This window comes from Lathamus discolor, chromosome 14, assembly GCF_037157495.1.
Source record: "Lathamus discolor isolate bLatDis1 chromosome 14, bLatDis1.hap1, whole genome shotgun sequence".
Taxonomy (NCBI): Eukaryota; Metazoa; Chordata; class Aves; order Psittaciformes; family Psittacidae; genus Lathamus; species Lathamus discolor.
Genome location: NC_088897.1, coordinates 37,432 through 61,930, shown reverse-complemented (window position 1 = coordinate 61,930; position 24,499 = coordinate 37,432).

Sequence of the window (24,499 nt, the reverse complement as noted above, 5' to 3'; positions counted from 1 at the left end):
GTGTGACAACACAGCGCACCCAGGCAACCCAGCGCATTGTGACAAAAGGCTCGTGTCACGTGCAGCTCCAAGCACCCCCAAGGGGAGGGGGACCTGTCACACCTGGGCCTGTCACCGCCCTGAGCTGCCCGTGTCCCTGCTGTCACCCCAGCCTGACCTCACACAGTGACCATCCTGTCATCCCCAGGATGTCACTACAGTGACCCTCCCGGCAACATCCAGCCAGGGTGAAACACCCTGCGGCGGACGCAGCCCCTCTGCGGTGCTCAGCTGCCCGTGCCACAGAGCCAGCAAAGGGAGGGGACATAACGAGGTGTTTTGAGTGCAGCTTCAAGAATCACAGACTTCAGCCAAAGCAGCCAATGACCATTTATGTTTATTGCCATCAACCAACGGACTTCCCCAGTGTCACACATCCATAGTTGCTTGAACTCTGGAGAAAAGGACTAAAAAGTAACAAACCTACCACCAGCACTGGGAGAGGCCGGGCACTCACCACAGCTCCCGCTCTCCGTCCTGCCAGGGAAACTCTTCAGCCCAGGCCCTTCTTTCTCTGCCTCTCTGCGCTCTCCCCTTTCCTCCTGGGCAGGCCCAGGGCCAGCTGCAGGGTGCAGGCCGGGCTGGGGCAGCTCGGGGGGCTCTGGCAGTTGCGGTGCCCGGTGCCTGTGCCCACAGCGGGGGTGTCTCCATCTCCCCAGGGGCTCGCTCGCCTCAGCGCTGGCCCCGGCCCTCCCCCGAGCTGGGCCGCAGCCCCAGCAGAAGCTGCAACACCCAACACCAGCATGGCCGCCGGCAGCCGCTGCCCTAGCACTACAGCTCCCAGCATGCCCCGGGGCGCTCCTCCTGCTGCCAGGCCCTGCTGGGCCACCGTCCCCTGGGCATAGGCCAGAGCGGGCGGGAAGAGCGCGTGGGAAAGGTCGGGGGAAGTGAGCCCGGGGAGAAGGGCCGGAGCGAGCCGGAGCGGCTGCGGAGGAGCAGCGGTGTGGGGCGCGCTGAGGAGGCGGAGGGGGAGAGAGCAGCGGTGGCAGGGTCCAAGAGCCAAAAGGGCGGCGAGCAGGAGGGAGCCCAGAGGGAAGCACGGCCTGGCGAGGGGGGAATGCAGGGGGAACGGGGTGTTAGCGTCGGAACAAACACGTAACCACCGGCATGGTTATATGAGGTGCTTTATTGCAGCGCTGGGCAACCAGGGCTACGCACCCAAATCTGGTTCCAACCTCCTCACATTGATACAGGGTTAACAAATGTACAAGGGAACAATACAGGCACGCTGGCGGAGCGCAGACTCCCCTGTCGTCCAGCGCTGTTTTTGCTCATATTCTACTTGCTATAATTAATAAAATTTTAATTGGATTATGATCCGTTGTGGTCTCAATTTATAACAGTTAGAAGAACCCCTTGCTTAAACAAAAGTATTGTCTGTTGTAAGCACCTATCATGCTTACTAAGCAGAACAAGGCACAGACTACTGATAAGGGGAGGAGACAGAGGCCTGGTTCTACTGATAAGCAACTATTGACAAGGAAATGCGAATGTCTGGGTCTATTGATAAGGGGGAGAAGCTGATGATTTATGGATTTGTATCAGATCTCCAAACATATCCCTTGCCTAGCACTGCCCTTTCTTCCTTCGACTTCCTGCAAACCCTGGGCCAAGGGGGTCTTCTCCTGACAGCTCTCATGGTGTGGAGCCCTGCAGGCTGGGATCGCATCCCAGGCACCATGGCTCTGATCTCTCCAGCCAGAAGCAGATCTCACCACATGTGTCTTGACTAGAACTGTAGTGTTGCCCTGCACCTCTCTCTGCACGCAAGGCTGCAGAGCTTTCTATTCAGTTCCTCAGCTCTGGGGAGCAGATCCAATGCACAACGGTGGGATCCAGGAAAGCCTCTGAGGCACAGAGGCTCCCAAGATTGATGTCCAGCAAAAGCCTCCTCCAGGATCACAAGCAGCAGCGCCGGCCAGCCAGGCTGTTACCAGCAGTGCTTCCATCTGATCAGTAAAGACCTCTATGCAAAGCACTGTGTCTGACACTGTGGGTCTTTCCTTGGTGGCTGTGGCATACGCACTCAGCGGTGGGTGAGCTTTGGTGGGGCAGGGCAAGGCCACTGCAGGACAGAGGAGTTTCAGTCCTACTGAAGGGCAGTCCTGTCCCAAGACTTTGCTATAGCAGCTCGGCTGCAGCCCTGCTCTTGGTGGTCCCTGCCCCTTCTGGTCTCTGGCAGTGTGCCCTGCCATGGCTGCACAGCTCTGCTGTGGAGGGTGGAGAGGAGAGGAGGGAAGAGGAGAAGGAAGCACAGTGCTGGGCACGCAGGGCAACACAGCTGCCAGGGCAGCACCCGCAGGCTTGTAGTGCCAGGGCCCTGTACCTGGAGGCCAGCTGTGTCAGAGGTGCCCCGAGCAGGGACAATGAAACCCTAGGCAGGAAGCGTGCCTGGGCAGAGGGAAGCTATGGGAGACAGCTTTTCGGTTGGGTAGCTTGGCTCTGCCAAAGCTCTGCTCAGGTTCCTGAGCTTTTTGTTCAACACTTGCTGGTTAGAACGGCAGGGGGGAGCTGAGGGGACACAGGGACACTTCTGAAAGTCCTCTCCAGACACGGGAAGGGACATAATGCCTGCCCCTGGGGGCCTGAGAGCGGGTTGTGCAGGAGGAGGGAAGGAAGCCTGAAATTGCTGGCTCTTGGGCACCCACAGCCTGCCCAGGCTCTGTGAGCTGCTGGCAGTGATGCTTCCCGAGCCCAGGCAGGTTGAACACATGACAAAGGTGCAGTCTGTTAATCCTCTGTGCGCCATTTGTTCCCGAAAAGCCCTGATCTTGTGGGTCTCTGACTTGGGCTACATAGAAGATACTCTAACGGCACGGCTTCCTTGAGGACAGTGTCCAGACAGAGCTCTCCCCTCCCTTCTGCAAAATGCAGAGAAACAGCATCACACCACTGCTGCAAGTCCTTGGGACAGGCAGAACTGATTAAATCAACTCCAGGTGGGGAAAGTCACAGAGGGAGGAAAAACCTTCCTGGGGCAGGATTGCAACTGCACAAGTCACAGCTTCCTCTCCCCTGTGAGAGGAGCAGCTACATTTCATTTTCTTTCTTTTCTCCTCTCTTAAAGGACACAGAAGTCCTTCCAGCTGCTATGTCTCGAACTGAGGCACCAACAGAGGCACCTTCCAAGGAAAGGCCCTGTGCTGAAGCACCCTCAGGAAGGATGAAGTGTGTGTGAAAGGGGGGCTCAGAGCATAAATGCAGCCACTGAAGGTTTCGAGGAAGCACCAGCCATGCCATACATCCCACTGGGATGCAGGGGATAATGTGGATTTGCACAGAGCCACAGCAGTCCTGGCTCTGCAGAGTCCAGCTGGTGCCACGGATGCAGACATCCTGGACATTCCTGACCAGCACAGGATTCTGAGGAAGGCAGGGGTTATGGCTAGGGGATACAAAGAGCAATGGTCCGTACAGACAAGGCTTTTCTGCTGGGAGGCGATGGAGGCACAGGGCACTTGCCCTGTTTTCTAGCTCTGCTCCCACTGCAGATGGCTACGAGGAATAGGATTCCCAGTGTCAGGCAATATTTCCAGGGGCAGCTATAAAGCCTGTGTGTTGAGATTGCCTTTCCTTCCATGGCTCTGTCTATAATTAAGCTGGGAATGGGGTTTCCTAAATGCAGTGCCTCAACTAGGCAATTTCTGGAGTGATTGCCGGCTGGATTTGAGCAAGAATTCCATGACATTTCCCCACTCCCTGGCATCCTTCCCCCAGCCAGCAGCAGCACACTTAGGAGCCTCTGTTGATGAATCCAGACCTCCACTGGGCAATTATTAATTTTGTTAAAGCTGTATTCCAATCCCTTTCAAAGGCAGGACAATACATGAATATCCATTGAAGGGGGAACACCGTGACACCCACTCTGACACTCCAATGGGTTTTTCCCCGATACAAAATACCTCCTGGAAAAAATCCTGCCTTTGTGGCGTGTCATTCCTGGGGTTTTTACTGGAGCTTGGGAGACAGTGAAAGCAAGTAACACAACCGGAGGCTCCAAGGCAGTGCTGAGCAAGCTGCAAGGCCTGCACATAGCTGGGGCTGGGCTGATGTTTGAGGTGGTTACTTCAGCCCTCTCACTATGGGCAAAATTTCACTCCACATTTCCCTCCACAAACCAAAACTGGAAAAATGTCTGGTTTCAACTAGGCAGAATGTGCAATTCCAGCTCTCCAGAGAGAGGCACCGTTCACCACGGGAAGGGTAGGGGCTGAACCAGCAGCACTGGGGTTTTGCCTCTTTCCTTCACACCTACTTCACCTTTTCTTTCTCCTACCAAGCAGGACTCACGCAATATCACAGTGCCAGATACGGGTCCCCTCCAACCAATTCACCAAAGCTGGGTTTTTACAGTGCAATTTCTTTTTAAGGCTGATTCCCAGGTCTGGAGGGTGGGAAATGGGGAAAACTGGGGGTTTGTAACTGCACCCAGTCCTTCCCATAGTTTCCTTGGAGACTGGCTGCCTGTGCCATGAATCAGCTCTCAAATTCCATCAGCTCAGCTTGGTTATCAGATGAGTCATTGCTCCTCCTAGAGCTTTTGTTCTGAAAGTAAGCTTCTTGACACCTAGTAAGCACGGCAGAGCTGGTGAAAACACCAAGCAGTGCATCACACCCACTTACAGGTTGGTCTCAATGAACTAACCCAGCCCTGGCAGTGGGATCTACAAGCTCTCTTTCATTTCTCACATCACAAGATGAGGAATGGGTAAGCAGGAAGAACCATGTGAGTTAAGTGATTTCCAGCAAGGCACTTCTGTAAAGCAGTTATAATATAGTACAATTGTGATCATGAAATTCGCTTCCGTGACCAAAGCGTTTGGTGGTTGTGCGTAAGAAGCAGCTACTTGGCCATAGACAGAGCAGAATCCAAAGAGCTCCAGAGGTACCATGCTTTTAATATTACTGTAAGGATGACCCAGAGCAGAGTTTCTGTCTCACCACTGTCCTTTCCAGCATGTTTTTTGCAGTCCTGCACTGAAATTGCCACTGCTCCAAACAGAAGCAAAGTGGAGGAACACCAGTGAAATAATAAGGAGCAATAATAATAATAATAATGATAATAACTGTTGTTCGACCACACAGCTGTGTTTGAACAGGAGAAGCCAGTACCCACAAGCAGAGGGTGCGGGAAAGCGGCACCCTGTGCCCTGGCCCAGGAACCAAACACGGGGAAGGCAGCTGTGAACACAGACTGTTTATTTGAAGTGGGGACATAAAAAGGGGATGGGGGGTGCGGTGAGGGGTGGGAATTACATATTGACAGTTAAAAAACAGTAAAATGATAGCAAAACTATGGTAAAAATGTTAGTCTAATTGTTACAACAACAAGGGTAGAACAAAAGTATAACAAAAAAACCCTACGATAAAACAACAAAACAACTACCATTTAAAAACAAAATCACTACAGTTTAACAACAAAACAACTACAGTTTAACAACAAAAGAACATTAGAACAGGTGAAGAACAAACATAGAACAATAAAATCTTCAACGCATCTTCACAGCCGTGGACGTTTTGCTGCTGATGGCCCAAAACGCCACTTGGCGTCAGAGCGGTCCTCCTCCTTGGGGAAGAACAAAAACCAAACAGGACAGGTTTAGTCACATCCACGTACATCACAGTTTAGAAGCAAGGAGCTACTGTAACAGCTCAGCTATAAAACCAAAGTGTTATTCCATTAAAGAACATTTAAATATGTGGGGGATTGGCTTGTCGAAAAAGGTCACGTTCCCATCAACGAGCTGAAACAAGACATCTGTGTAGAACATGGTGCAGACTTCTCACACCAGATAATGAGGAACTGAAGGACACCAGCAAACAGCAACATACTATGACCAATCACAGCCAAGGACACTAAGCGATAAGTGCATGAGAAAGAGGATGGTGGAGGGGTGCACGGTGTAGCTGCAAAAATGTAGAGCTTACGCAATGCCTTATTTGTGCCAGAACCAATCAAGTGCCTAGTATTTGCATATTTACTGTTATATTAACTGAAGGTAGAAGCCCAGTAAACGAAGCTTGCTGTTAACTCATATTGAGTCGTCCAAGTCTTCCTTTCACGACAAATGGTGACCCCGACGTGATACTTGTCTTCGCTTGGATGGTAACAACACCACGGCTGTGAAAACTGGCACTTGGCTCCGATTTTGCCCCAGAGGGTCAAAGCAGCGCATTGCGCAAAAGGATGACCGTATAGACGGGATCTGGGCGCCGCCGGACTTGCAGTGGCTGTATCGACAGCATTGCACCAAGGAGGAGGAGCAGCCGAAGCCTTGTAGGGCAACAGAGCACGAGCACCTTAAAAGGGGGTATGGAGAGGCAAGCTGCCCTAAATTTATTAAATTGCTTTTTAGAAAAGCGCGGTATTAAGGAGAAGGACTTAATCCAGGGGGTTGGCGAAGCCTTTGAACTTGGGACTTGGGAAAAAATTGTGGAGGATTGGCTTGTCGAAAAAGGTCAAAAGGTCACGTTCCGATCAACGAGCTGAAACAAGACATCTGCGTAGAACATGGTGCAAACCTCTCACGCCAGATAATGAGGAACTGAAGGACACCGGCAAACAGCAACATACTATGACCAATCACAGCCAAGGCCACTAAGTGATAAGTGCATGAGAAGGAGGATGGTGGGGGGGTGCACGGTGTAGCTGCAAAAATGTAGAAGCTATAAACCAATGATCTTGTAACATGTAAAAGCTATAAGCCAATGATCTCTCTGTAACCAGACTATAAACATGCAAGAAAGGTATATAAGTATCCATCTGCTTAGCAATAAATGAGACTTGTTGGTCATCATCTAATGAGCTCGTCTCCCGGCTATTCCCACAAATGGTGACCCCGACGCGATCCCTCGAACACCACGGTGGGACGACGTAAGTTGTGCTCGGGTCCTGATCGCAGCCACAGGACGGTCAAAGCGCCAAGATCTCAAGATTTTAAGCGCCGGACCCTGGGTGACCGTATAGACGAGCCCGGCCGATACGCGCCGCCGAAACCTGAAGGGGCTGCAACAAGCGCGCTAAGGTATGGAAAGGCAAGCGGCGTATGATTTATTTACTGCCTTCTTACAAAAGCGGCAGGCTAAAGGGATCGACCTGCAGAAAGAGCTGCAGGGACTGTTAGCTTATGGACAGTCTAAGGGATGTTTTGTTAACACTCACACTGTCCATGAATTAGCAGAATGGCGAAAATTTGGAGATAAGATTTGGCAAGCTATATATAATACCCTGTTAAAACAAAAGGCTGGGAAGACAGCAGGGATCAGGAAAGCTCCAAAGAACGCAGCCACGAAGGGCAGTGACACTGTGAAACATTTGTTGGTCATTTGGAGAACTATTTTAAAGATGTTAAAGTCAAAAAGTGAGATCGTGGAACCCAGTGTCCCTCCCCCACCCCTGGCCACCCTTGAGCCTCTGCCAGTTGCCACCGCGGCTGCAAAGTCTGAAGACAGAGATGAAGACACTCTTTTTGACCCGGACCCTATTGACCCCAAGAAAGAGCCTGTGCGTGCTCATCAGGCTGCTGTTGCTGCTCCTGAAGTTCTGATGCCTGTTAATTCTGATGCTGACCTGGATGATCCTTTTGACATGGAGCCGGAAAAGAAGCCTAATTTATATCCCCCAGATCCTCATGATAAATGGACAGCTGTAAAGGGAGAAGCGAGATGGGTGTGGGATGCAGATGTATTGTGTGCTTTCCCTGTGATGTATGTGCTGGATCAAGACCCACGGTGGGAAGGTCTCTCGTATGCCCTTATCAGGGGTATTGGGAGGACTGTGGCGGACTGTGGTGGACCGTGGACTTGGGGTCCCATATACAACTCATTTGATGCAGTCTCTCTGTGATACTCATGTATTAGAAGTTAGCAAATATGTCTTGTTGGAGTCGCGGGAGACAAGCCTCATGCTCTCATGGTCAGCAAGCCTCGTTTATTTAGCAAGACACATCCACTTTTATAGCTTGCAGGGTTAGTTACATTGTCTGATAAGATACAGCAAAATCATTGGTCAGCCTGTGTCGACGCAGGGGTCTCCAGGTAACTGTGACCACTTCTTGTTTCAACATGTTTCAACATGTCCCAACTTGCCCAAGCAAGACCATTGTGCTATTCCAGCAAGATATCTCAACAAGATGCATCTCCTGTTTCTTAAGCAAATCAGGGTAAACATTAACCACGAGATTGCTGTGCCCTGGAGGCCTACATTTCCACCAGCTGCACGGTATCATGCCCTTTGTTACTTAGCCATTCAGTTGTTAAGCTCTCTACACTTCCCCCGTTTTCTTTAACAGCAAGCATAGCCATTTTATGATTAAAAGCGTTCGATATCATTTTCTGTAAACACTGCATAGTACACGGCAAAAGCAATACTGCTAATAATATTACAACCACCACCAAAACAATTTTCTCTATTAAGGTAACAAGCCAGGGAGATAGCCCGAAAGACGCCAGCCAGTTGGTAAAGGGATCACTTGTTTCTTGTAACTTTCGCATATTGTTTCTCAACTGTGCCAATTGTTTGTGAATGGAGTTAGAATGGTTCGAGAGATTCATGCAGCACATACCTTCAAACTCATCACACCCATGACCTTGTGCGAGGAGTAAAAAATCTATGGCAGCTCGATTTTGGAGAACTGCATGCCGGACTCCTTCTAAGTCCATGGCTAGATTTGACAATATGTTTGTTGTAATGTTTATTTGTTTTCCTGTCCAACAAGCTAATTTTCTTAATTGAGTGAGAGCTTGAGCAGATGCTATACCCGGAGCAAAAATACTGGCTAAAATAACTTCAGGAGGATCCCAGAGCATAACAATATCGGAGCACTCTGGGCCCAGTTGTGTGGTGGCTCTTTTACGGTGTATATGAGTTTTATTGGCTTTAAGAACCGTCATTATGTCGGGTACAAACATTGTTAGCTGGCCTATATAGCAGGGTCCCCCCTCCGGGCTTCTGGGGATTCCCTGCCACGCCCTATCACCGGGATTCCAGGTACAGTTTACACAAGCACCATGTGCCTGTAATTGGCTTTGGGACACCCAAACCTTTTGGTGACAACCTCCACACTTAATTTTGATCCAAGCCTTATGATGATCTTGTAAACACGCTAAACAATAACGAGTAGGAGACAAAATCCGATCAAATGTTCTCATAAGTTCCCAAAATAAATGGAGTTCTGCCTCTTCTTGTGTCGAATAAGAAAAGCGAATCCCAAAACGTCTTTCAAGTGGTTCCAGCAACGGACGAAGGATCAGCTGCAGACGATGACGACGACGGAGTTCTGGGCTGTTAATTCGTTTGAGCAGCTCGAGTCCAGCGAGCAGGGATCCACTTGGGTCCAAACACCAGGGGCCTGACAGTCGCGACGAATGTGGCCTAATTTTCCGCATCGAAAACACTTCATTCGGGTGGCTGGAGCTGCTGGACGAGTCTGCGCAACTGCCGCCTGAAGAGGTGCAAGGGCTGCCAAAACTTGGCTTTGAACTTTAGATTGGGCGTTAAGGCCTTCACCAATTTTGTTAAGGGCTTCCACTACAAAAATTTGACTGCTTGAGGGGAGAGTATTTGCTTTATCTAAGAGATCTTGGATTACCCAGTTGCCAGGAGCAGTAGCGATAAGGGAGCGTGTGACTTGATTACCATTTTGTATAACACACTGCTTTAAGAGTGCGTCCTGCATGTGCTCCGCAACACCAGCTTTAGAAAGGGCTTGCATCAATTTGTCAATGAATGACCCAAGGGGTTCCTCTCGACCTTGTTTAATATTCATATACATAGGGGGCCCCCCCGGCTCCCAAATTTTGTCCATTGCCCTTTTTGCCACCCACATGACCTCTCTTAATTTTTCTACTCCTATACCAGCCTGGGCATCTATTCGAGTATAATCACCGTTTCCTAGTAATTCATTCATTGTAATTCCAAAAAGGGGGTCTCCTTGGGCACGAGGTAATGCTACTGAAGCAGCCGCTTCCTCCCCCCATCTTGCATCAAATGTAAGTTTCTGATGAGGGGTATAAATTAAACGAGCGATACCCTTGATGTCTACAGGCAGGAGAATCATTGAATTAAATAAGTAATCAAGCATCTGCTTGGCCGGTTCACTAGTAACCCCAAATTGAGAGACTGTAGCTCGGAGTTGTGCCAATATTTTCCAATCCATTTGAGTGATATCTACCCTATGACCGCCGCCTGGTCGAGGGTGAAAAATAACAGGAAAGGCCATAGAAGTAGCAACATGGTCTTGTGCCGCATCGGCAAGGACCCTATCTCCGTTTTCGACTCCGTGGCGTGCCAGAGCAGCCCAAACTTCCCGTCTCTGACTTGCCATAGCCTCCGCGAGGTCCGAAAGGGCTCCGGGGAACGGCTCCGTGGCATTAGGAGACAAAGGAAGGGAGTTTGGAGGAGACTCAGATGGTCCGTTTTCCATAATAGAGGCAGACGGGGGAGAGGGAGAGGGAAGAGGAGGGGGGGGGGTATCCGAGGGGGGAGGGGGAGGAGGAGGGGGGGGGTATCTCGACTGTCGAAACAGTCGGCGGATTAGGGGCAGAAGGATCATAGTGACGATTTTGATCTTGTGCCAAACGGGCACTTTCGGCCGCACGTTTTTCTGCCTGTACCATCAAGAGTTCGTTATGTATCAAGCGCCATAATTTGGATAATTTTTTAGCAATTTTATCATCGTCTATCGTAAGGTCCCATAATTTATCGCTGTAGCGGCGCCATTCCGATAATTGGTGAATAGAGTGGGGATCAGTAAAAATACCGAGAGACCTAGCATGGGAAAGAAGGGCAGGGAGGTCCTTATCAAAATCTAAGCCTTTTACCCCCCGACGACGGAGGAAGGCATTAAAAAGATCATACGCCGCTTGCCTGTCCATATTTACCGGATCCGTTGCACCCTCCAGGCGTCGGCAGCGCGTAGCAGCAGAGCCTGCCGATGCAGCACTCTGGGCCAAAGCAGGAGACGAGCAGCCCACCGATGTAGCACTCCCGTTCTGCAGAAGCCGTCTTTAAATCGAGACCTGCACCCAACGCAACTCCTTCAGGCAAAGGGAAGGGTCCCTGTTCGGGCGCCAGTTGTTGGAGTCGCGGGAGACAAGCCTCATGCTCTCATGGTCATCAAGCCTCGTTTATTTAGCAAGACACATCCACTTTTATAGCTTGCAGGGTTAGTTACATTGTCTGATAAGATACACCAAAATCATTGGTCAGCCTGTGTCGACGCAGGGGTCTCCAGGTAACTGTGACCACTTCTTGTTTCAACATGTTTCAACATGTCCCAACTTGCCCAAGCAAGACCATTGTGCTATTCCAGCAAGATACCGTTGCGCTTATCTCAACAAGATGCATCTCCTGTTTCTTAAGCAAATCAGGGTAAACATTAACCACGAGATTGCTGTGCCCTGGAGGCCTACATTTCCACCAGCTGCACGGTATCATGCCCTTTGTTACTTAGCCATTCAGTTGTTAAGCTCTCTACAATGTCTATGATTCTATTGATGCTTGGAAACCTTTATAGATATTGCTGGCCACTTCTTCTGACATCGACTGGCCACCTGTGTCAGAATGAGTGTGCATTTTGATCAGTATAAAAGCCCAAGCCTCATGCGATGTGAGGGAGGCAGAGCCTCTGCGGGGACGCTCGCTAGGGCTGAGCCTGCAACCTCACACTGCGATGATGCTTGTTGGAGCTGGTTTCCTGATAGTCCTCACAGAGTCCTTGTGCCACGTTCTGTACGTGTGACTGTGTAGTGCGAGTAATGATTGTCTGGATTTTGTGTTTCAAATATTGTAGTTGTGTGAAATGTGCTTGTGGGATCCCATATACATACGTATGTGTGTGTGTGTGATGAGAGCAGATGGTGTTCTATGTATTTTTTTTGTTATCGTGTTCATGTGAAAGTTTTGAACAGGTAGTGGTTTAACATTTCAGGCAAGAAAGGGTTAACGCAAAAGTGTGGTTGCTGACAGGTATTTATGACTGCTGCTGAAGTAGGCAGGCAGCTGTAGCTGCTGCCGAGCAGGCTGCTGTTTGTAGCCGTGCAAAGCAGAGTGAACAACTTTTGAAAAAAAAAAAAAAAAAAAAAAAAGGGGGAGAGAAGAAAAAAAGGTAAAGTTGCAGAGCACAAGTAGACAAATGCGAATCCAGGTGATAGACTGGAAATCTATTCAGAGAGAGGCTCTGTCAAACAATGATTTTGATTGTTGCAGGAAAAGATTCTCGCCTTTCCTGTTAAGTACCAGATTAACGCTCAAGGTCAGGCAGTAAATGCTGAAATGTCTCCCTTAAATTGGAAATTGCTATCTCAGTTAAGGCAAACTGTTATTTCTACAGGCATTCAGTTTGAACCCACTAGGCAGATGTTGTCATATATTTGGGGAACAGATTTGCTGTTATATTAAAAGTATTGTGAAATTAATCCTCACCCCTTCGCAGTTGTTGTTATGGAACATGTATTGGCAGAAAGCCTGTCAAGAGGCAGTTGCAGTTCAGCGAGGCCAGGGAGACCCCCTGACTGGGGTGCAGTTACAACACCTGATGGGAACTGGACAGTTCTCCACTAAGGAGGCCCAAGTCCAGCTAGGTCCAGAATTGTTAAAAGAATCTATGAGACTAGCCTTGCTACTGGGGAGATCATCATCTGCGTTGAAAGGACTATTCCAGGTGTCATCGATGCTGATTATATGGGTGAAATTACGTTAAATTATTTATGCATCTTTGGTGATGAACAAACTCCAGCGGTTATTAAGCACTTTGTACAAACAGAAGATAAAGCCTTCTTTTAAGGCGTACTATCGAGATCCTAATACAGGTTTGTGGCAGGGACCGGCAGAAGTAATATATCTGGGCCGTGGTTACGCCTGTGTTTCTGCTCCTGCAGGGCCCCTTGTGGGTACCATCCAAGTGGCTAAGACCGGCTGCTGCAGAAGCTCCAGTGACGGCGTCTCCGAGCGAGTGTATGGACCCTGACTCGCAGGCCCAGGAGGAGCGTCGCTTGCGCCGAGCGCTACAGCCACTAATAGAAGAACTTAACTCCTTAATCAACACAGAGCTTTCGTTGAGCACGGTTGCCCTCCTAGATCCGGTCCATGGTCACAGGCATATAGTGGTACAACTGAGATTGGTGATACAACAAGTGCTTCGATAACTCTGTAGTTTTGTCATCAGTGTGACCCTACAGTAGAATTATATTGTGGTGGTTGTCAGTCTATAAGGCATCTTCGCCAGAGTTAGCTGAAACAAAGACTTTTTGTATAGTCTGTCGAAATAACTTTTATGTAACTCACTTATAGCACTTCAGAAATATTTAGCTGATTTTAGAAGTACAGATTTTGAATTACTCGAGTTGTTAGAAAATCGAGGTTCGCTTCATAGAGCTGCATATACGTTTGCTTTACAAGCTGCTTCGCCATTATAGGTCTCATAATTATAGAGGGTTTGTTGCTTTGTTATGCTTTGCAATGTTATTCTACTTGTTTACAACGACTCCTGACTCAATCCTTATTCCTTCATAAATAAAAACGGGGGAATTGTGGGGGATTGGCTTGTCGAAAAAGGTCACGTTCCCATCAACGAGCTGAAACAAGACATCTGTGTGGAACATGGTGCAGACTTCTCATGCCAGATAATGAACTGAAGGACACCGGCAAACAGCAACATACCATGACCAATCACAGCCAAGGACGCTAAGCGGTAAGTGCATGAGAAAGAGGATGGTGGGGGGGTGCATGGTGTAGCTGCAAAAATGTCGAGCTTACGCAATGCCTTATTTGTGCCAGAACCAATCAAGTGCCTAGTACTTGCATATTTACTGTTATATTAACCGAAGGTAGAAGCCCAATAAATGAAGCTTGCTGTTAACTCATATTGAGTCGTCCAAGTCTTCCTTTCACGACAATGCTGTTCTGCAAGTGCTCTTTTGCTGTACTTTGCCTGTGTACAGAAAGGGAGATGATGTTTCTGCTCTGTGAAGAGTTTGACTTGGAAAGCAGATCTCTTACTCCCTGTTCATCAGACACCAATGGGCACTTGGAAGAATTGAAGGACTTTAGGCTTCCAGATGATCACAGTACACAGCGGGAGTCTGACTTCTCTGATTGCCTGTCGTTGGATCAAATGGGCGCACGAGGGAACGGGAGTCATCTAGAGGCAAGAAAGCTGGGCTGAGGTTCGGGCAGTCTGTGCTACTGGACTTTTAAATGCACACTGAAGTAAGCCCCAGGTTTAAATGCATCTGGTACACATTATACAGGTTATTGGTAGACTGTTCCTTGTTTTTCAGTATCTTTGCTGAGTGTGAGAGCTGATTTCACTGGTTAGCATAGATGAAGATCTAATGTTTAACATTCAGATACATTTCTCACTTGGGTTTTTCTCCGATCTCTTACACAGGCAGAGGAGTTGTTTGAAAGCAGTAGTGAGGAGGAGGCTGATGCTGAGGAAACTGGAGGGGCAAATTGTGTTGTTGATGTTGAAGATCTTGGCAATATCACAAGGCATATGAAGGAAGCAAAGGTACCGCTGTTACAGTGAGTGTGGAACTATCAGGTCTTTGTCAGTGATCAGCTGAATTGATTAAAATACACTTGCTGGATTTGAATTGGTTGGATCTAGTTAAAGGGAGAGTAAAATAGGAGCTATTGGAGAACCTGTCCTCAGGCAAGACTATACTTAGATGTGTGTTGGATTTACTTCCTTGCTCACTGGGACTTGTTCACTGAGCAAATACTGCAGTGGTAACCTTTTATTGTGAGTCAGAGGGAAAATGACTTCCACTGTTCAGATCTGAATATCCATCTCTGTTGCTGTGATTCACAGTCCAGTGTCTAAACAGAAATCTTGTTACTGGATCTGCCCGTGGGAGCTTGATGTGACCTATGCTGAGCCTGGCAAAGACAACCATAATCCTGTGTTATGCCAGGGTGTTGCTGTCTCTCTTCCTGTGTGGGTCTGTTCATGTTTCATTTTCTGTGTGCAGTCTGCCAACAGAATACATTGGACTCCTTTATCTGGTTAGCACAGAGGAAGGAGTGAGAATACACATAGGTACTAGGCTAAACCTTCCTGTGTTCCCCACACTTTTTGCTGGCTGAGCAGCTGGCAGTTGGGCGGGGAAGGGTGTGCCCAGGAGAGACCTGGGATGACTGTGTTGCAGGCTGCTGACTATTTCCCCCTTAGCAATCTTTCTGTGGTTGGGTCTTTCCCTGTGCATCCTTGAGCTGCTCTCCACCCCTTCCTCAACAAACCTACCTCTGTCTGTAACTGCACCTTCCTTGTCCTCTTGCATGGCTCTACACTGTGGACTTCTCACAGCTTTTTCCTGAAACTCCAGGCCTTGGATCACAGGAGGCTGTGTGCTCTGGAAGAGAGCATGGGATCTCTGTTCCTGACCTTAGGAAGGGGAAAGGAGGTAAAATCCTCCCCACTGCTTGTAATAAGCTCTGTGAGGAGAGTAGCTCCAGTGATGTGGGGCAAGGCAGGCTGCTGTGTGAGAGCTCCTGCGCCTGAGCTTGTATGGATCTGGTTCACTACAGCTTGCACGAGAAGACGAACCGATTGGAGGGAGAAGGGCTCAATTTCTCCCTGTGTGGCTGTGCTGTGGTCCTTTCTCCTCTCCTGCCTGTGTGTACTTGCCACCAGTGGTCAGTGAGAAGTGCTGCCACACAAAGACATTCGTCTGCAGCAATGAGCTGTGGTTTCTGATCTGATGACAAGCGGTTATTCTGCCATGGCAGCTGGATGCTGCCCTCTTGTCTCTGCAAATGGTGAAATCCTGAGAAGCTTTAAATTATATCGTTCTTGTTCCTGGCCTTTCTATTCCTGTTCTGCATGGCTGATGAGTCTAGCTGTAATCTACATTGCTGGTTTCATGCTTCTGTAAGCAGAGCAGGTAGAGGTGAAAGGGCTTCCAGGGGTGACTTCATGTAAGTCCTCAGCTCTCTTGAGTGGGGTAATGGCAGAAGATAGGTCTGTACATACATCCTGAGGAGCCCGAACTGCTGGCTGTCCTTCATTAGCTGGAGGAGGAATGACTGTGTCTGGGTGTTGAATCTCCCAGGGAATGTGCCCGTTGACCCGCAGCAGGTTTATGCAAACACTCGAACTGTAAAACAGTCCCATAGGGGCAGTTATTTACTCTAATTAAAATAAATGCTGAAGACTTGATATGAAAGAGCAGGATGATCTGCATCTACGAAAGTAATTTATCATGATCAGCCTCTCCTGCTCCCAGGCAGGGAGGTTTAGTTGTTTAAATCTCAGTTTAAGTCACATCCTCACTTTAGTGGCGAGTTTGTGCAACAAGAAGTTTTCTTTTCCACGTGAGCTGCCTAGTCCCTTGAGCCGTGTTTCCTCTTGCAGAATGCTGAACTATGTAAAATGAGTCTGATGCTTGTTTTACACTGACATCATCTGTTGTCTTGCAGTAATCCCTCCCAGTGCAGGCAATGCTTTGGGTTTTTGTAGCTGAACTACCCACACACAAGCTAACAAGTTTAAAGAGAACTGGTGCACTTCAGGGTTCTATCAGGTGCTTCTTCATACACAAAGTTACTTGGGTTTGAAATGTTCCTAAACAGTTTTGAGCACAGATTTTGTGGATGTCAGTGTTGTTTGTTAACTCCTCTGCATATAGGAGATGGAATAGCAGGTGTTCTGCCTGTGCAGTATGGTTAATTTGCAGCAACTTAGGGTGCAGCTTTGATCTCTTCTGCGGACAAGTAGTGCCTCTAGTGAGAATCACTTGTGGATGAGAGAGATGTACAGTCACAGATGGTCAGAATTCCTTGTTGTTCTGCTTTTTATGGGCTGTCAGAGTGAAGCTGTGGAGTTTTATTTAATAAATGTTTCCTCACATCTCTGCAGGTGATCTTAATTTAATTTTGCATCCATCTCCTGTTGCCTGACCTGATGGAAATCAAGGCTGAATTCTGTTCTACTGCTTTTTTCCTTATGCTTCACTGCACTTCACAAGGTTATCATCAAAGGGCTTGAGACAGATGCTGGGTTCTTGCAGTCATTTGGGTCAGGCAGATGACTTCAGTAGTTCAAGGTGAATGCCAGAAGCTCTTTTCCTGTCAGACATCACTATTCTACTTAGGAACTACTCTCAGGGAGCTACTCTGTCTTAGGAAAGAGGTGGAGTTTCAAAGAGCTTCTGAAGGTGTAGGTGCACAGTTGAAGGTGCTGGTGCCTTTTGCACACTGAGTGAGCACAAAAATTGGCAGGAGGTTGGGTGGCAACAGGAAATCATTCAAATATATAAAATGGTGGCTGATACAAAAGTAAATTCCCACCCTCGGTTTACCAAATCACGTACTGTGTGGTGGGGACTGCTTCAGAGCTGCTAAAAGCCAGTCCTTTGTTTGCCAACTAATTCAACTTTTGGAACTTGCTGCAGGGGATATAGTTGCAGATGATTCTGGTCAGGGTTCTGAGCTGGACCCAGACTTTGATGTGAGTGCAGATAATGCCTGTGGTTTCATGAGGGGGAATAGCTGGGGGTGGAAGTTCACCAGTGGGTAATAGGACTGTGGCCTGAAGGAGGCCTGGGGAGGTCTGAAGCTGCTTCTGTTGGATGCCTGGTGACCCAAGGCTGTGGTGCCAGGCAGAGATGGATGATGCAGAAGTAGGTAGGTGAAGGTCTGGGCTTTCTCTGCATTTACCACCCTTCCAGCTGCTTATTTCTAGGCCTAGAACCTATTCTCCTGTCCTGGGTTTACCAGGAGCCGTTTTGCTCCGTCTTAGTAACTGGTGCAAGCTCTGTGTTTTGACTTCCAGCCTGGGCAGAGAGCTGATAACACCGATTGTTTTTAATTGTTGCTAAGTAATGTTTATTCTGGCCAAGGACTCTGTGAGTCTCATGCTCTGCTGGGGACGAGGGAGGCCGGGAGGAAGCAGAGACAGGACACCTGACCCAAACTAGCCAAAGAGGTATTCCATACCACAGCACGTCATGCCCGGAGGGGTAACTGGGAGTTACCCGGAAGGGCAGGCTCTCTCTCTTCGGGGGGGTCGAACTCATTTGGCGGTGGTATCGTATTCTCTTGTTATTTTTTCTTATCAATATTATCATTGGCGGTAGCAGTAGTGATTTGTGTTATACCTTAGTTACCGGGCTGTTCTTATCTCAACCCGTGGGAGTTACATTCTCTTGATTCCCCTCCCCATCCCTCCGGGAGGGGGGAGGGTCCGGGGGGGGGTGAGTGGACGACCTGTGTGGATTGGTTTAAACCATGACATCTCCAAATGGCTTTTATGCACCAGGAGAAGGCAGTGGTGGTTCTTAGTGAATTTAGTAACTAAGTGGACTTCTACAGTTGTGGCACATTTTCCCTGTCTTCCAGCTGCTTATTTCTAGGCCTAGAACCTATTCTCCAAATGGCTTTTGTGCACCAGGAGAAGGCAGTGGTGGTTCTTAGTGAATTTAGTAACTAAGTGGACTTCTACAGTTGTGGCACGTTTTCCCTGTCCTCCAAAGTTACTCCCCTGAAATGTATTTATCAGACCAAATATGAAATCTAATGGGTGTGTCTGTGGCCTGCAGGACTGCTGTTAATCACAGGGATACCGTTTCTTCAAGTGGATTATCTCCCACAGCTGGGAGACTGATGGACTGGAAAGACAGATCAATCTAGACTTGTTCCCAGGGAATGAAATGGCTTTATTAACCTTTGTATTTCTAAACTGCAGGCATGAGTAATAGTGATGATAATACCTTAATTTTCTGTTGATGGGCTGGGAAGCAATCAAATGGGCATATTCTCTTGACACAGTTTTGAGATTAATGTTCTTGGTTTCCCAAACAAAAAGTTTAGTGATGCTGAGAGTCACATTTGCAATGTAAATAAAAAAGGGTGTGTGTGTGTGTCTGTGTGTGAGAGAGAGCAAGAATGAGATGGGGTTTACAGGAAACAATATATGGTCAAGAGGTTTGTTTCCTTTTGTGTGCATTTGCCACGGGGGATGTTTCCTGATCCCCTTTGGCTCTCTTGCCTGAAAAGCCATTGAATGGGAAACTGTTCACCAGCACTGGGAGTGTCCATCACCCCTTTGTGAGCATGTGAGGGCTGTGGAAGATCAAACCTTGCTGACACTGGATGGCGAAACTTCTGGTGAAGTTCTATTTGAAATGAGGCAGTGAGTGTTAAGATATAAGGTGCTTAAGGTATAAGGCTTACAGAAAAAGGGTTGTCTGCAACTTTGAGTTGCAGGCAGAAACTTCTTGGAGTCTCCAAGAATTGTTAGCTGTATTTTAAGCTACCTGCATGAGGCTGGGGTACTTAACTGTCAGATTTAAACTCAACTAAAACTGATATAGAGGTTTAGAGCTCTCCAAAAACTTCCTGGAACTTTTAATGTGTGAAAGATTCCTATAGGAGCACTGCTTTCATCTGCAGCAGATCATTTGGCTGGGCTGGGCTTTGACCTCTGCTGCTGTGGCTCAGAATTCAGTGTGAGCCTACATTTTAAAACAAGCTTTGATAAATATCCTTTAATTGCTTGGCAACTAGTTCTAGCATTAAAATCTGGATTTATCACAGGGACACTTCACCCTTTCCTTCAAATCTTTCTTCTCTAAATCTTTTCTGTTGAAAAGGATTATAATTCATAAATAATATTACAAGAGCTCTTGAGACTTGCCTTATCTGGGTAGGACTTGGGAATCCCTGATAAATAAGGGTGGAAAAAGGAAAAGTTACTTTAAAGGTAATCTCAGGCTGGACCTTGTGTTTGGCTGCACTCGTGTTCTGTGGGACAAGCCCCACAGGCTGGGCCTGCAGCTGCAGCAGCTCTCCAGGTTCTTACTTGCAGTGATCAGTGCAGTTTGTAGGTGGCTTTCAAGTGCCAACACATCCTCACCTTGTCCAGTGTCCCTCTGCTCTGTGTGAAGAGCAGCTTTGGACAGTGGGAGCTGCTGTTTCTTTCCTGTTACAAGGTGAGCCACAATTTTGCTTCCTTTGCTGATACTTGCGTTGCCAAAGCAGGCACAGTATTCCCCTGTCCTTGTTCGTGTGTCAGAGGTGCTCTTCTGACATCCCTCTCTTGCTGATGGGTTGCAGAGGCTTGGCATGAGATGGAAATTGCATTTTGGTAGGTGCTGTGGATGTGCAGATGAGATGATGCAATCTTTCCAAAAAGCTTTCTCAACAGAAGAGAGTGGCACTAAGAGAATAGAAGTAGCATTCTCTCAGCTCTACAGAAGGAGGTGGATACTATAACACGGCATTGAACTGTTTCTGTGTTGCATGGAGTACTAACATGTGTTCCAAACCATCTGGTTTTTTTTCAATGTAATTGTGAAAAACATTTTCTTGTAATAATGCAGTGAAGCTTTTGCACAAGGAAATGATGTTCCTCTTTGCCACTGGCAGAGCCTTTGCCAGTGTCTGGTGGCAGCCTGGGGCTGGATCTGTGCTCCCTGTGTAGGGGTCAGTCTGACCCAGCTCAGTTGGGCTGGTCCCAGTGACCCATCAGCAGTGCCCAAACAAGGATGGGTTGGTAGGTTTTAAAGGAAGAGAAGTGTTATGTATCGTCTGCTGTGAACAAACATGCAGGAGAAGCCTAGGTGTGAAGCACAAGGCTTTGCTGGCAAAGCAGCTGGTGTGGTTGTGTGCATGGAACTGGGCTGTGTCCCCCACAGAATCACAGAATCCCAAGGGTTGGAAGGGACCTCAAAAGATCATCTAGTCCAACCCCCCCACAAGAGCAGGGTAACCTACAGTACATCACACAGGAACTTGTCCAGGCGGGCCTTGAATATCTCCAGTGTAGGAGACTCCACAACCCCCCTGGGCAACTTGTTCCAGTGCTCTGTCACTCTTACAGTAAAGAAGTTCTTCCTGATGTTAACGTGGAACTTCCTATGCTCCAGTTTACACCCATTGCCCCTTGTCCTATCACTGGATATCACTGAAAAAAGCCTAGCTCCATCATCCTGACACCTACCCTTTACATATTTGTAAACATTGATGAGGTCACCCCTCAGTCTCCTCTTCTCCAAGCTAAAGAGACCCAGCTCCCTCAGCCTCTCCTCATAAGGGAGATGTTCCACTCCCTTAATCATCTTTGTGGCTCTGCGCTGGACTCCTTCAAGCAATTCCCTGTCCTTCTTGAACAGAGGGGCCCAGAACTGGACACAATATTCCAGATGCGGCCTCACTAAGGCTGAGTAGAGGGGGAGGAGAACCTCTCTTGACCTACTAACCACACCCTTTCTAATGCACCCTAAGATGCCATTTGCCTTCTTGGCCGCAAGAGCACATTGCTGGCTCATGGTCATCCTCCTATCCACCAGGACCCCCAGGTCCCTTTCCCCTTCGCTACTTTCCAGCAGGTCAACCCCCAACCTGTACTGGTACATGGGGTTGTTCTTCCCCAGATGCAAGACTCTACACTTGCCCTTTGTTAAATTTCATCAAGTTTCTCCCCGCCCAACTCTCCAGCCTGTCCAGGTCTCGCTGAATGGCAGCACAGCCTTCTGGTGTGTCAGCCACTCCTCCCAGTTTTGTGTCATCAGCAAACTTGCTGATGGTGCACTCAGTTCCCTCATCCAGGTCATTGATGAAAATATTAAACAGTACCAGTCCCAGCACCGACCCCTGAGGAACTCCACTAGTCACAGACCTCCAGCTAGATTCTGCGCCATCGACCACAAATCTCTGCCTTCTTCCTTTCAACCAGTTCTCGATCCACCTCACTACTTGATCGTCAAGCCCACACTTCTTTAGCTTATCTATGAGGATGCTGTGGGAGACAGTATCAAATGCCTTACTGAAATCAAGAAAAACTACATCTACCGCTCTACCATCATCCCTCCACCTAGTCACTTCCTCATAGAAGGCTATAAGGTTGGTCATACATGACTTCCCCCTCATAAAACCATGTTGGCTGTTCTTAATGACCCCCTCATCCTTGATATGCCTAGTGATGGAGTCAAGGTAGGACAAAAGGTCCCCATTTTGGGGCCACAAGGTAGGAATTACTTCAGACTTTCTGGCCTGTGATTTTGGCAAGTGGGGCTTCGGTTTGCTGCTTAAATCACATTTACCTGAATTTTAGTTCTGGTTACTGTAGCACAGAAGAAAGGAGTAAAAGTGTGACTGTATGGCCCAATTTTCAACTCTAAGGGGGTGACTTTTGGCTGGAGACAGGCACATTGTTAGTTTTCTTTTGTTTCCTTTGGGAATCAATCTTTATGGTGAATTAAAGGAAGTTTCCCAAATCAAACAAACGTTGGCAGAACTGTGCAGCAGATGGAGTTGTGGTTTAATGAGCGGCTGTAAAGCTTTCCCTCCAGCACAGCAGGGATGTTATAGCTCAGGGAAGCAACCTTCAAGCCCTCTGGAGCCCTGCAGATGTATTTTTAGAGTTGTGATCTGGGAATTGTTTTATCCATGAGGATTCTGGCTGATGTTGAACTACAGGAAAATGGGATGTTGGTAGGACCATTTAGCCACTTGTATTTCACAGATGTGCAGTACCCTCGCAGACTGAGGTGGCTGGATAGCAGCAGAAGTCTTCCCTTATTACGTGTCTGCATGCATTTGGGTTTTCAGATGCTGTTATGTATGTCCAAATCCCTCCGCATTGACTTTTCAAAGGAAAGACAGTGCAAGATTCGCCCTGTGGAGGCTGAGCTGCAGGTCTGCTTGAATAGCATCCTTCCTTTGGCTGGCAGCTAGTACCTGCTGCCTCAGCATAATGTGAGGGACCTTCTGTTACTCTGCCGTGCAGGGAGATACGTGTGGATGGAGACTTCCTTCCATCTGGTTATGGCATAGTCACAAAGGTTTCTGTTCCAGGAATAAAAGTCTCACTTCCGAGAGAGCTTCTCCGGGGCCTTCCCCATTTTGGGGCCACTTCCTGAAAATACATGCCATGAGATTTGCTCTTGATCAGGACACTTCCTCTGGCAGTCCTGAGGGGTAATGGATTGCCAAGATCCCCATCTCTCAGCTGTCGTGCTTCAACCGTTGTCTGCTTTTTGCTTCAGGCTTTTGTGCTTAACTGGAGTGGGTATGGAGCTTGTGTTTCTGTTGACTCTAGAAGCTACTTCTAACGAGGTTTTCTTGCTGTTGGGGTGTTTGCTTGTTCACAGATTACTCAGTTGAAGGTTCCAGTATTCATCTTTGTGCTCACTTGCAAATGCTCAAAGCCGTTCTTGCTGTGGCTGAGGGAGTACTCTTGCTTAGTGAAGCTATGCTGGCTTGTCATCAAGCACCCTGTTGTTTTTCATGTGCCTTAGCGTGCTTTCCAGGAGAATCTGCTCCAAGATTTTGCCAGGCACAGAGGGGAGACTGACTGGTCTGTAATGCCCTGGGTCATCCATTTTCCCCTTCTTGAAAATGGGGGTTATATTACCCTTTTTCCAGTTGTCGGGAACTTCACTTGACTGCCATGATTTTTCAAACAAGTCCTCCTTTATTTTGTTTTGGTCAGGAACAATGTATAAGAATGGAAAACCTGGATTAAATATTCATGTTCAGTTCTTAATATTGGACTTTCTTCATCGAGGAGTACCCTCAAGGTACCCCTTACATTCAAAAGGTAAAACAGAGGTCCTCATGTCTTGAAGCTGGTCTAAAGAAACAATGCCAGAGTTAGGGAAAGAGTCTTAGCCCTTAATTAAACATTCGGGACATATTGGTTTGTTTCTTCTGTTCATTGCTTGTTGTAGACCTCTTTGGTAGCTCAGATATTATATGATAATTTTTCAAGATGAAATAATTTGTTCGGAAGGTCACAGGAAGTAGAAGGGGAAAGGGGGACTGTGAGTTTACTGGAAAGACAAACCCTGTCTTCCCTTGCGTGTCTTATATACGGGATCAAAGACTCCTGACTAATATTCACTTAACCTGGTTCTTAAAGAGGTTTTAAGATATATTTTCTGCTAATATCTTTGGCAAATTATTCCAAAGTTTGGCTGTATTTACTGCTACATCTCACCTTAATTGTTAAACTAGGGGCTGTTGATAGATTTGCCTCAGCAGATAAAATCAAATAGGTGAAGCTGTTAAAATGCTGAATTGTTTGTCTCTTCCTCTGTCTGTTAATGCAGGGATGCGTGATACCACAAGTGATCAACCTCTGTCTTACCACAGCATTCTGTCCACTATATTAAGGTAAATGGAAATTAGATGTCTGATTTTAATCTTCTGCCATGAACCTGTCAGATTTCTAAATACCGTTTGCTGCAAAGCAAATAAGACTGTTGCTTCTTCTGTTGGTGTCCTCAACATAAAAAGGACATGGAACTGCTGGAACAAGTCCAGAGGAGGGCCACGAGGATGATCAGGGGACTGGAGCACCTCCCGTATGAAGATAGGCTGAGGAAGTTGGGGCTGTTCAGCCTGGAGAAGAGAAGGCTGCGTTGAAACCTCATAGCAGCCTTCCAGTATCTGAAGGGGGCCTATAGGGATGCTGGGGAGGGTCTCTTCGTCAGGGATTGTAGTGACAGGACG